The following is a 13,838-nucleotide window of genomic DNA, read 5'->3' on the forward strand; positions in this document are numbered from 1 at the left end:
ATGGCTGTTTGGATTATTTTAAGGCTTGGAAGCTGGAGTGGTCACCATGAAATTTGTATGCTAAAGTGATCTTGTAAATGAAAATAAAATTTGTGGTTTTTTTTTTTTCACGACAATGACATCAACAGTTTCCCACTACCCGCGCTCCTCCCCAGTCTGCAAGGCACACAGATTTAGCTTCCATTTCTAAGGCCTTTTTTGAAAGATCTCTGCTGCTAAAGCCCCAGAAATCTTTATTGACGTTTTAATAATTTCGAATGCACTCCTCAAAGTAGCAGTCAATGTTTATTTTGATGATTTTCCAAATATAAAAAGTGAAACAAAACAAAATGTAACACAATGGGCCAATAATAAAGATTTCCATGTACTTTCTGCATCAAAATAAAACAAAAGGAAAATAAACCCATTTTACAAATCCTTAAATAAATCGAGGAAAATGTAAAGTGAATATTTTCTCTGGAAAGGGCCCTTTAAGTAAGATTGCTAGATGTAGCAAATAAAATTCAGAACTCCATGCAATATTTGAAGAAAAGAAGAAATTTAGTTGCCCAACATAATCTACTGAGTGAAACAGCTGTGAAACTTGTCACATTTTGAAGTAGAAGAAGTAGAGACACTATGGCACCAATAGAGTAATTAAAAACAACATCTTCCTAAAATCAGTATCTTTTAATAAAAATTATTTTATTTAGACTTGTTTTAAGTTACAATTTCCTATTTTCCCAGTCAAAGGTCAATTCTAAGGATTACAAAATGATAGCTCAAGAGACATGCAGATCCCAGATGTTTGGTTTGGTGCAAACATTTATTTCACTTTCTTTTTTCTTTTTTTGTATTTATTGATTAAGGTATTACATATGTGTCAAAATTCCCCCCCCCCAGTCATGCCCTCACCCCCTGGTGTCTGTGTCCATTGGTTAGGCTTATATGCACGCATACAAGTCCTTTGGTTGACCTCTCCCCCTTATTTCCACCCTCCCCTACCTTCCCTCTGAAATTTGACGGTCTGATCGATGCTTCTCTGTCTCTAGATCTGTTTTTGTTCATCACTTTATTTTTAGTTGGCTTTGAATGCCTTTCAGGGGTGGTATTTCACTCCAGTTCAGCTATGGATTTCCATAGTACTTTTCTATTACCTCTTACCCTGCAAAACCATACATTGATTTTACCAACTGCCCCACAAGGCCTTCAAGTCTGAAACACCGGGCTTACTCTAGAATCTCTTTCCCACCCTAATATAGTTTTGGTATATTAAACACAGAAAATAAAATAGAATGTATTGTAAAAGCATCAGACAGTTCTTATCTCAGTCACAGATTTGGTGGGTTATGTCTCTTTCCTTTCTTGTGTTTTCAGCTTAAGTGTGAGCCCTTTGGTCTCATAAGCTGGTGGCATAACTACTAGCACTTTCCTTCTCTCTTTTCTTCACACCACCATGTGAGAATGTGGCTCCTTGTGTGTTGCAGTTGATAGATTTAAAGGCAAATGGCATCAAGATGTTTGAAGAGGCCTCCTACATTCTTGTTTGCACTGTCTTTTAAATTTCATCTCCCATCAGCTACAAACTACAGCATTAATAAATAAGCTGCAGACTAGCAGACCTTCAAAGAAGACATTTTACTAGGGCACCTCTTCCACCTAAAGTGAACACCACCTAAATTCATAGAATAGAAACATTAGAGTTCGCAAGTCATAGGTTATCAATAAAACCATAGAAAAACTAAATCCTTAACTCTCCTTGTTATGCCCAATAAAAGGCACAGCTTACAATAGATGTAAGCATCTATTGGAAGGTAGATTTTCATTTATTCATTTCAGGCTAGGACATACCAGTCAATCAATAAATGACATTTACTAAGACTTTCCTGTTTAAAATGCTGCACTGAGGTTATTTTGACACAAAGTTACAAAACCTAGCAGATCTGCTTCATTTAATGTAGTCAGTCTTAACCTCTGGGCAGAGATATATTAGTTGAGTGCTATCTTTTCAAGGAACTTGTTAATCAATGTGTAATTTTCAGGATATTCAATGCATTATAATTTTTGTGGACATGAGGGTTTTTGTGTTTTTTAAAATATATTTTTATTGATTTCAGAGAGGAAGGGAGAGGGAAAGATAGAAACATCAATGATGAGAAAGAATCACTGATTAGCTGCCTCCTGCACACCCCACACTGGGGATCAAGTCCACAACCTGGGCATGTGCCCTGACTGGGAATCGAACTGTGACCTCCTGGTTCATACGTCAACACTCAACCACTGGGCCATGCTGGTCGGGTGGACATGAGGTTTAAAATGCAAATAACAATGATATATTTCATAGCATCTAGAGCCTGGGGTCTGGCAGTGTTTGCCATGAATGCGTTATGATCTGTGATGGTGAGAATCCAGGCTATGGATGGATCCCATAGTCCTCTCTGGTGCAGGAGGGCGGTTTTGTTCAATACTTCAGTCAAAGAGACAGCTGTATATAAGGATGGTGGGATAAGTTAATTTCTCACTACAGCTGCTTGCAGCGACACTGAGTAAAGCTGGGGACTGAGCAGCATTGATTTATAGCTTTACAACGGTTGGGTTTGTCCCTCCAGAATTTAATGTGCCTCTTTCTTCTGGAAATGCACCAACTGGGAGGAGGCATGTGCCAAGACTGCCCTGAATTGGACTGGATTTTCATAGTGCTTTTTATTCTCACTCTCTTTCTCTCAAATGAGTAATGAATTTCATCAGCTATTCTAAAACCACTCTAGGCTGGGAGAAGGCACCCACCAGTACTGTTATTATGCAGCAGGGCTGGTGTTGCACCACAGGGGTAACAGGCACTATTCTTCCTATACAGTGTTAAGGGATTTGTTTGTTCCACTTCCCCAAATCCACAGCTCTCCTCCAATTCAACTTCACAGCAGAAGAATGGGATCCTGTCACCAAAACAAATGCTCCCTTCCCTTCTACTTAATCCTCACGTCTCATGGATTGCCAACACAATGTCTAAGTCCTAGAGTTGGTCAACCTGCCATCTTCGTAACAGCCAGTACTGCCAAGAGCCCTTTAATTGGTTTGGAGTAGTCGCTGGTCTATGCCTTAGCTAAAGATTCCAATTGCAAGAACATAGTGTCCATTACAAAGAACTGAATTGCTTTCATAATTGTAATTAAATATCAAATGGGTGAAATGACGCTGAGGACTAAGCATTTGAAGTATGTAACACTGAACAATTACGTGATTAAATCATCAACCTAGACCTGTCTCCAGAATAGAAATATGATCTAACTAAAAAAATAAGCTGGACTATGGAGCTCTGATGTAGAAAAGTCCAAAATGAAAGGAAGAGTGTGATTATTCTGTATTGAGATGCAACTGAGAGTGTAGCATGCACTCTAGAATGAATGTTATGGAGTAATATTTGTATGTCTTAGAACTGTACCACATCCACAGTGCTCATCACATAAGTGCCAAGTTTTAAATTTGCACTAGCCATGGGTTTAAAGCACTTATATTGTAAATTTAATGTGTACAAAGAGCAAAGAGTAGGCACTCAATAAATATTTGTTGAGTTAATAAGTTTATATCATTTCAAGCAGGAATTCCTCTTCTGGGACACAATCTTTTAAAAAAAAACAAAACAATCACATATATAATCAAAATTTATACAAAATTGTCTTTGCAACATTATCTTTGTAACAAGATGGGAAAAATATATTCACCTTAATCCAAGATAGATAAGAAAGGCAGGCAGGCTGGTAGGCACTATATCCAAAAAGTGAAGACACCATAACTGCTGCTCAAAAATGTGTGGTTTATATTTTTCAAAAAATTGTGTGTCATGGAGAGACTTAGTGCTACAATGGGCTCTGGGAAGAGCACTGAAAATAGGGTAGGGGTTGGATTAAAGCAATAAGTAATTTCATAGTACATGCAATGGTTCCTCTTTGTAACTCTTCACCCTGCATTACAGTTCATTGACCCACAAAATTTTTATGAGTGGCTCTTGTGGGAAAACATGAGGAGGTTGGGGTTCTTGATCAAGGTGGCAAGCATTGCTACAAAAGAAAAGATAACAAGAGGGCACTACCTCAGAAGGTAAGAAAGTCAAGTTCATCTTGACACTGTTTTTCTAGATTCACACATATTGTGACATTAGAGTTTGAATCTGGAATACCTAGATCTATAAGGGGTAGAATGAAGGACATGGTCAGATAAATGGGAAACAATAAATTATCAAGGATAAGGAATGGTTAGGAAATTATGGTACATCCTTTCTAAGAAATAATACATGACCATTAAAACTGAGTTTTTGAAGTTTGTAATAACAAGCAAAATTGCTTATGTATTATTGTTAAGTAAAAGTGGAAATAAATATTGCACACTGGAATAACTGTGCAAGATTTTAAAAACTTAAAGAAAAAAGATTAGAGATATAGATCCAAATATTATCAGTTATTATATTCCGATGGGATGATGACATTTAGGATTTTGCTAATTTGAATTTTCACATTTTCTAAAATGAACATGGATTGCTTTCATCATGGCAAAAAAATGAACTTTGTCTTTCAAGTTATCATGCCTTCATGGAAACACTGGGGAATCATTGAATCATTGTAAAATTGTTTACCCTTTGCAAATCCACCAGAGAGGGAACCTAGAAAATCCCAGTGGGGACTTTACATAGAAGTTCAACCACTAATATCATCAAGTAATTTTTTAAAAAAGATCCATAAACACCAGGGGAAGGAGACTGGGGAAAAATTACAGATTATGTATGTGCACTAGAAACTAACGTCAGCAAAAAGGGGAAGAACAATTAGCAATGTATTTACTAAAGTATTTTGAGCTCTGTAGGGTACCATAACAATCTGGTAAATCACTTAAACACCTCTGTGTACCAGTCACTGTCACAGAGGATTCCAAGTCAGAATCTGTATTTGGAAGTTAGGGTCTTTTACCTACCAGCTGCATAATTTGGACAAGCCATTTAAATTGGACTTAGGTTGAGTCCAATGAGTCAAGGGTCAATTTGCTGCTCATGGTAGTGCTGTTATAAGGATTAAGGAGATGGAGTATGTGAACCATCAAATACATGCCAGGCAAATATAGATTTGCCTTTATTTGAAAATAATTGAAAGCACCTCACATGTTTTACCCCAAAGCATACACCAAAACTAAGTCAAAATTAACCAGCCAATTGAACTAATTACACTAAATTCTTTATGTACTAAGAATTATGCTCCATGCGTATATAGTTTTCATCTAAATTTCACTTAAACAAACAAATTTTATTAACTAATGATTCTGTGGAGGCAAGATGATAACAAAAGGAAAAGCACTGAAATTAAAAAAATCCTACAGAATAAAAGTCTAATATGCTAAGTATCCAATTATTTGACCAGTTGCTATGACATGCAATGACTACCAGGGGGGCAGATACTTTGACTGGTAGGTTAGCTTGCTACTGGGGTCCAGCGATTGGGACTGGGTGAGATGGGCCAGGTGAGACGGGACAAACATGCTCTGGAGCCCTGCCATGATCCCTCCCCAGCCTCTAAAATATTTATTCTAATTAATTTCCTTTCAATGTGCATGAATCCGTACACTGGGCCTCTAGTAAAAGATAAAAGGTCAGTGGCTCCTCCATGGATCTCCTGAATCAGGTTGGGGCTGCTCTGTCCCCCACAGGTAGAAAGAAGAAAGTGATTTTGAAATTCTCCTTTTTTTTCCCTTGAGAAACAGCCTAGTAATATTTTTAAGTATTTACACCTCTAGATTCAAAAAAAGATTAAATTTAGCATTGGTTTAATATTAAATGTATTAGTTGTGAAAATGTAAGTATCTAGATAACAGTCAAGTTGTAGATACTTAGAATTTGTTTCTGTAGCGCTTACCTACACACATGGAGGTCAAATTTGTTAGGACAGGTTAACAGGATCACTAAGGACTAATCAGGGAAATGGTTTGATGTGCTAAGGAATGCAAATCCCTTGTGTTTGGGGCCCATATGTTTGTGTTCTAAATTTTAAGTGTAATTAGGGAGCAAGGTCATTTTAATTTGTTAATCTGTACTCGTTGCTCTCCTTTTCAGAAAATCTGATCTTTCAAGAAACATTTATTATGAAAAGATATTTTTTTCCTGTTTTTGAGAAGTTTTATGTTTTTCTTCAACATGCAATGTATCCTGTGATGTCAATTTGGACTTCCTTAATCACCCTTGCCATTTTCGGATATCTGAAACTTTATTCTAATTTGAGTATCATAACAGAATTAATCCTGTATCTGAGATGCTTTCTTCATCTTACAAAATTTTGCATCCTGGCTAATGACTCAGAAAAACAAACCAATAAAATTAATTACCATAGGACCAATACAGTAGGCTCTACCATGTGAATTCTTTAAATATCCTCTTGACATCTGGGCACACAGACAAGCAAATAGCTAAGAATAGGGATCTAGGGGTTGGGGGGTCTTTAGAGAGAGACCCTAAAAAGAATTCCAATCTTGAGATCTCTAAAACATATTCGAAACAATACAGCTGGTAACTAATTTCTCCATTATCAAGATAACTAATTAATTTTCTTAGAGGAAATAAAAGATCTAAATGACACATGGATTTTTTAGACCTTAATTTAATCCAGGCCCCTTTGGCCTTAATGCAGTTGAAACAGAACCAACTTCCACACTATTTGTGCTTAAAACAAATGAGAAAATTGGAGAGAGACCATGCAGCTGGATTCACTGCCACAGCTGTCAGCCTGTGGTCATGTGACAGATTCAGTTCAGCCTTTCATCAACGGGAGTTCCACTGGACAACTTCTCAAATGTTGGCGCTTCAGAAAACAAGACTAGCTTTTCTTACCAAAAAGGAAATGATTAAGTAAAGAATAAGCCATCTTATGTTGACCCTGTAACCTTCTCTCTTTTTTGACCAACTGAGTTTCGTGAGAATGGAAAAACACTAGCTAAATCAAAGTTAGGAATTCCACAGCTGGGACAGCTCAGATTTAAGCCGAATTTGGACATGGTTCCCTTAGTAACAAAAAAAAGGACACAGATCTCAGAAGAAATCAACCAGTAGTGGAGAAATCAACCAGTAGTTGATTTCTTAGTCCATTTCAGTAAAATAAACCCAGTTAAACTTGGTAAATTATAAATCTCTTTGCAAATATATAAAAAAAGATTAATCATCATACTCAACATAAACATGGTAGATAGAAAAATCAGAATAGTCTATTTTGTTAACCCTCAATTTCATAGGAAAACCAAGGTGACCAACAAGCTTATAGAATCTATAATAAAAGACATACTTTCAAGTTGAATTCAGACCTTGGAATCTTTTTTTTTTTTTTTTTTTTTTAAGGAAATCTGACCATGTATATCTTTGAAGAGCACATCAATATTCATGTGTTACATTATTGTAAATTATAATAAAAAGCAAGTAAAAATGGCTACTTTTTCATCTAATACCAGTACTTATAAAGAACTAGAAAATCCAAGAATATCCAAATCAAATTGTATGTCTCATTTAGTTTTCTAGAAACACTTGAAAGATAATAGATATCATTTAAAATACATCACAACCCAATTACAAGTCTGCCTGACACCAGGGAAATTAATGCCTTGCAGCAAACTGCTGGGAATTTTAGATTAATTTGTATTAAGGCTCTGATGAAAGCTGTCACCGGCACAAACTCTGATACTATTTTAGCATCAATAGTCACACAAATAAACTTTCACTAACAGGTCAAGTGTGAGGGGAGTGTTATGTATATATACGAAAACATACATATCACATACATGAATGTTAACAGGTATGTCAGGAACAGGTACCTATGTTTTCAAGAAATCTTCCCCTAGTGAGAGTCAGCTCATTCTTTTATTTCCTTTCTTACTTTTGGCTGCTTGAAACTGAATATGTATAGTGGACTTTGGGCCTATTTAACATCTGTCCTGTATGTATGTATGTATGTATGTATTTATGTATGCATGTATATATTTACTACTAGCATTTACTTTCCTTCTGGTGACTTTATTCTCTCCCTATTCCCATAAGGAGCAGTCTGGCAACATCTGACAATGAAAAGGGTCCTGCTTTTCTGTGGACAAGGGCATGCGACCCCAGTGAGGCCCATTCAACACTTCCCTCTAGAACTCTGGATCTTGAGTGGAGAGATACCAAAACACCACATGATTGTCCATTAGTCCCTAACACCAAGACCACCCGTTTCCACTGCCCTAAGATGTTCCACGTCCATCCCTATTCTTTCCCAGCCTGTCTCTCCAACCTTCCCTCTGTTCTCTTATCTGGACTGCGCTTATTTACCTGAGTGGGTTTCTTCTGCTTGCAACTAAAGAAATCTAAGAAAATATAATACAAGGAACAGCACCTATAATATGGGACTATTATCTCCTCAACTTGTCTTTATTTGGATTTGAATGGTCTTAAAGGAGAACCTCTCGTAGCCGATGACTCCTTCAAGTTCAGGAATTTAGGTTCAGTAAACTCATGTATTGCTAATGAATTACAATGTCATGTCATTCTATAAAAAATACATCAGGCATCACACATCCTGGGTACGAGGGACTTAAGTACCTGCTTGGTTTCCTAAGGTGGCAAACTCAGTGCAGCCCTATCTCTAATGTACCACTAAGCCTAACTTATCCCTCTCCTATGATACCAGAATAATTGGGGGGCAATAAAAAGGTTATTTCCATATTTACTTTCAGTGCTGACATTCCGCATACTACAATTTTCTCTCCCAGGAGGTGCTAGGTTGTATTGGAAGTACTGGCAGCCCCCTAGAGTATATGATCAACCAGGCATCTCTAAGCCATTGCTGGCCCCAAATCCTTTTCCTTTATTGTGCCATTTTCATTGTAAGAGTCAGATTTGCTATTTTTGTTACATTAAAATACACTCATCTTTTAAGTATGTTTGCTTGTAGAAGTAACATAATTACACAAAACATTTTCATACTAATAGTAATAATGAAAACTGTCATTTTCTGACTTACCTCATATATGCTAATAATTATTATTATTTTTCTACAACTACTATCATGATCAAATGGCAAGGACCATGATAAGTATTTAAGACTTTCTCATATCATATCAAACCCAGAAAAGATCATCATTGCTTTATTTTACAGATGAAGAGACTTGGATACTGAGGACTTGCTGAGCAAGTTGATGGAAGAACTGATATTTCAACCCAGCTCAGCAGGAAGCCTGTGGTCCACTCCACTCCTCCACTCCACTCCCCAGCAAAGGTCATGTCCTTTCAGGAATAGACAACATCAAAGCTTCTTTTTTTTTATTTTCCTGAGTGAAGATGCTGAAACAGAGCGGTAGTTTTGAGGACTATTCCTGTTTCCTTTGTGAGTTCTACAGGGAAGGACATGAAAAATCTAGGGGCTGGTATGAGGTCCCTGGTCACTTCAGGGAAGGCAGTGCTAAGTACAGAGAACAAAAAGTATATATAAGAGGGTAAGGGGGACCAAGAAAATGAATCAGATAGTAAATGTCAGATAACGTCTGTGGCAAAAACCACAATGGAAATTGCCACTAATTGAGAGGGATTCTGTAAATTCAGAAAGTTTTGTACCACTGCCACAATCTGGGGGGGGGGGGGGGAAGAGTTGTTGGGATCATGATGTTACTACTTCTTGTATACTATGGCATTTCCTGTTCTGACAAATGGTTGACCTCCTGCTCAGATAGTTGTAAAGGGCACCTTCATGGAGTTAATTCTGCTTGCTATGGCAATTACCCCCCACCTTCTTCTCTCCTGGCTCATCTCTTCTTCCTCTCTTAGCAGTCACTTTTGAGGAAAGTGAATTCATTCTTGGTTAAGTTGCAGGTACCTCTCCTGAGTTCATTTGGAAAGCATCCTTTCTCTGCAGCTACCTGGCACCTGAGCTGGCTCCTCCCTCTTGCCTTACCCTGAGCCCTCTGATGGGGCCTCAACTCTTAGGCCAGATAAAGTTTCAGTTTACATTTCTCCCTTTCCGTGGTTCAGATTGAATTTGACCCCTCCCATTACTCCTGCTTCTTTGCATTTTCCAACCTGTTCATTTGTAGCTTTCATCCCTAATTTCCACTGTTTCAAGCCTCATTCAGTCTCATTTCATTGTTTCCTGCAGCAGCCATCCTGGGACCCTTTCCTGTCAGCTCACAGGCTCATTATAAAATAGCCTAAATAAGTAATTGAGAATGTTCGTATAAACAAACAGTAAAGAAAGGAAGCCCAGATGACTAGGGAGAGAGGCTTGTTCCCATTAACAAGGAAGAATAAAGGATAAAAAATAGACTTGAGCTAGGCCCGCACAGCTCAGTGGTTGAGCATCCACCCATGAACCAGGAGGTCATGTGTTCGATTCCTGGTCAGGGCACATGCCCAGGTTGAGGGCTTGACCCCCAGTGGCGGGTGTGCAGGAGGCAGCCAATCAATGATTCTCTCTTATCATTGATGTTTCTAGTTCTCTCTCCCTCTCTTTTCCTCTCTGAAATCAATAAAAATATATTTAAAAAATAGACTTGAAAGATACATATTATAAAATGATGTATATGAGATATATGGTAAAGACATTCAGATCAGACCCCCTACCTATAGTTTTCAATTTTCTATTAAAGTGCCAATAGGCTGTTACTAAAGAGGGAAGCAAGAATTTTCATGCATATTGCAAAATTTTCAAATTTTTCAAGGCCTGCAGATTTAAGACCTATGAGCCAGGAAAAAAAAACAACACTTAAAAATATCAAACACAGTTGTTTAAATAAATTTTTCATCTTTTTGATTGTACAGATGATTGATAAAATAATTCAACTTAATCATGTAGTTAATCTTTCCAAATTAAGACTTGCAACATAGGAAGGAAACTATCATTCTTATTGACTTCCTGTGTACCAGAGGTCATTCTAAATTATTTGAATTAAAAAAAAAAGACAGTTAAAAAGCTAAAACCTCCAACTATAGAACACTACATATATGTCAAAATTTAAGAGAAGTTGTCCTACTTGATCTAACACATTTCATTTTCCTTGAACTTTTCTTATAATGCAGCTGCACTCTGTGATAAGTGAATTAAAGTTCCAAAGGCATTTCTTAGACAATACACTTGAAAATTGGATTCATAAGTGAAACTTCCAAAGCAATTAAAATTTACAATACAGTTTAACAAACAGCTTCAAAAGCATTTGTAGAAAACAGAATAGACAAAATTGTCAATCTAGATCAAGAGAGTATCAAGTTTGAATTGTATACCCTTCAGGAAGTCACAAACATCTAGTTAAACATTCTAGATTACTAAGAAAGTAAACCATTTTTAAATTATCTTTTTGCAAGAAATCATTTGTAGAGTTCAAAATTCACATGATCATTATAAAAACAGATCATCTATAATAGTCATCTCCAGGAATCATTATTTCTTTTTTCACTACAATGAAGGAGTACATCCAAAAATTCAAAAGAATTTATTATTTTACTCTCTAAACAAACTTTAAGCCTCATCTTCCTTTGTTGGTCATTTGGTCACTTGAATTGCTTTTTCATTATCACCTATCAAGTTGTCTCTGAAGCTAGTCTAAGGATGTTGGTGTAGCCTTTAGAAAGTTTAGATGCTTGTGTTGTGGAAATTCCAAAAGGGCTTTGAGTGGGTTTTAGCTCAGCTGGGCTTAGGTGGGGGCAGAAAAAAACATGGTATTTATAAGGCAAATCCCATCAACACAGAGCAGCCTAGGACCCTGAACACTCAGCTTGATGCAATTCAGAATTATGTCTACTCGGTAGCCCTGTCACTGAAAAAGGTTCCAAGGAGAAGGTGTCACTTCCCATTGGCTTCATTTGTTGCAGTCACTGAAAAGGCAATCTCACTATAATTATATCCCTCTTCCCTTGTCTTGAAAACATAAATATTCTACTTGGCTCTATTAACACTACCTAACACTTAGAACTTTTGTAGTGTTCAAATCATGTTCAGAATGCACAAGATCAACTTGAATTCCAGTAAGTAATCTTAAAATAGGGCAGGTGCTGTTATGAACACTTTATGGAAGAGGAAACTGAGGCTCAGAGTGACATTAAGTAATCTGCACAAGGTCATCTAAATGGTAGGCGAGAAGGTGAGATAGAATTACCCCCTAGGGCTCCAATGACACGTTTCACTTTCTTGGATTAACTTTTTTTTTTTTTTTTTGAAGTGAAACCCACATCTCAGGATAATACTTCGGATGTATTGAGCAATCCCTTACTCTACAGAAGAGACAACCTGTGAAAGGAGATAGGCCTATCTTACGAAGACTCCAAGCAGGCAACAGCAGTAGGAAAGTCCCCAGTGCCTTCCACAGAAGAAAGCTAATCACTGTATGAATGATCTTAATTAAATGTGAATGCATTGCTACTGAATGCTGTGGAAAAACACAGCCCTTACTGGCTGCTTCTCCCCTAGTGCTTAGTAGCAATACCTTCAAATTCAATTAAGATAATTCATAGAGTGATTAGCTTCATTATACGGGGAGACACCAGGGACTGTCCTGTTGCCAAACTGTATATACGGTCTGTATGAGATGGGCCTGTTCCTCTCTTGTGTGCTGTTTTTTAGTGAACACAAGAAGAAGTAAATCTCACGGTGACATAACCCAGAGAACTTCTAAATTCCACTGAAAGGCAATGAGGAAATTATGGTGTTTTTTTCCAGACTGGTCTAAAGGTTAAATGATCTCAAACCAAATAAGTTTTTCAAATACTTATCCTTTTTAACAGGCTAGTGGTAAACAACTGATGAAGCTCTTAGGGAGCCAGGAGAGAAGACACAACTGGGCACTCATTTCGGGCCAATGGAGACCAAGAGGTTAGGTTCAGGACCCTAAATATTACAGTTGTGAAATGCTGCATGGAAAGACCTAGGTGTATCCCATTCGATAAAGGTCAAGGGGCTCACTTGCCTGTGTTTCCTAATGAAAGACATTTAGTACTGAGATAATGACCGAGGAACCAACCAAACAACAACACAGCACCAATCCTATGAGCCGCCAGTCTGGTAAATTCTATCCACGTTATATTGCCATAATATAGATGGTGAGTATAAAGAGAACCACTGTTACTTAAGATGTGGTATTCTGGTTCCTGGTTTCAGCCTGTCAAGGGCTGACTATTCATTAGTTTGATTATTCATTTAAATGACTATTCACAAAGAATCATTATATTATCATTTACACAATTTTTTTAAAAAGCTGCTCTGTTTCTAGATGCTTATATGAACAAAAAGTATATTTACCCCTAGTGGCCCTCAACTGGGGACATCACTCTCCCCGCCCCAGGGGACATCTGGAAATATTAGAGACCTTTTTGTCACAACTGGGGAGAGTTTGCCACTAAGCATCTAGTGGGTGGAGGCCAGGGATGTTACTAAATATCATACAATGCAGATAGCCTGGCACAACAAAGAAATCTCAGACCCCAAATAACAGCAATGCTCCGGTGAAGAAAGGAGGCAAAATTTGAACCCCCCATAGAATGAACGTTTCTGTAGAAAGAATTCCCAATCATGTTGTTGCAGCCATTTATCATCTACAGTGAGCCCTTCACATTACACGTGGTTCACTGTAGGCCTCCAATACTTAGCTGCAGATTGTTCTAACAGATAGGCATCTTGAATTCTGTAATAAATACACATTTCCGGAGCCCTCATTTTGTTTACAGACAATAAAAAGGCAGAAACATTTTAACAGTAAGCAAACCACATCTTTTGAACTTTTAAAACCTACCAATTTCTACTCTCTTCCCTGACTCATGTAATCAAATACTTATTTACATTTTCTTTCATCTTTCGCATTGTTCTAAGAATTCTAAAACA

General features: G+C 37.4%; 1 protein-coding gene across 4 annotated transcripts in view; it reads right to left on the reverse strand.

Moving 5' to 3' along the window:
* Positions 1-13,838, reverse strand: part of DOCK10 (dedicator of cytokinesis 10) — a 210,507-nt gene that overhangs the window by 118,019 nt on the left and 78,650 nt on the right. The gene's annotated exons all lie outside the window — the stretch shown is intronic.

Source organism: Myotis nattereri (assembly GCF_964212035.1).
Source record: "Myotis nattereri genome assembly, chromosome: 7".
NCBI lineage: Eukaryota > Metazoa > Chordata > Mammalia > Chiroptera > Vespertilionidae > Myotis > Myotis nattereri.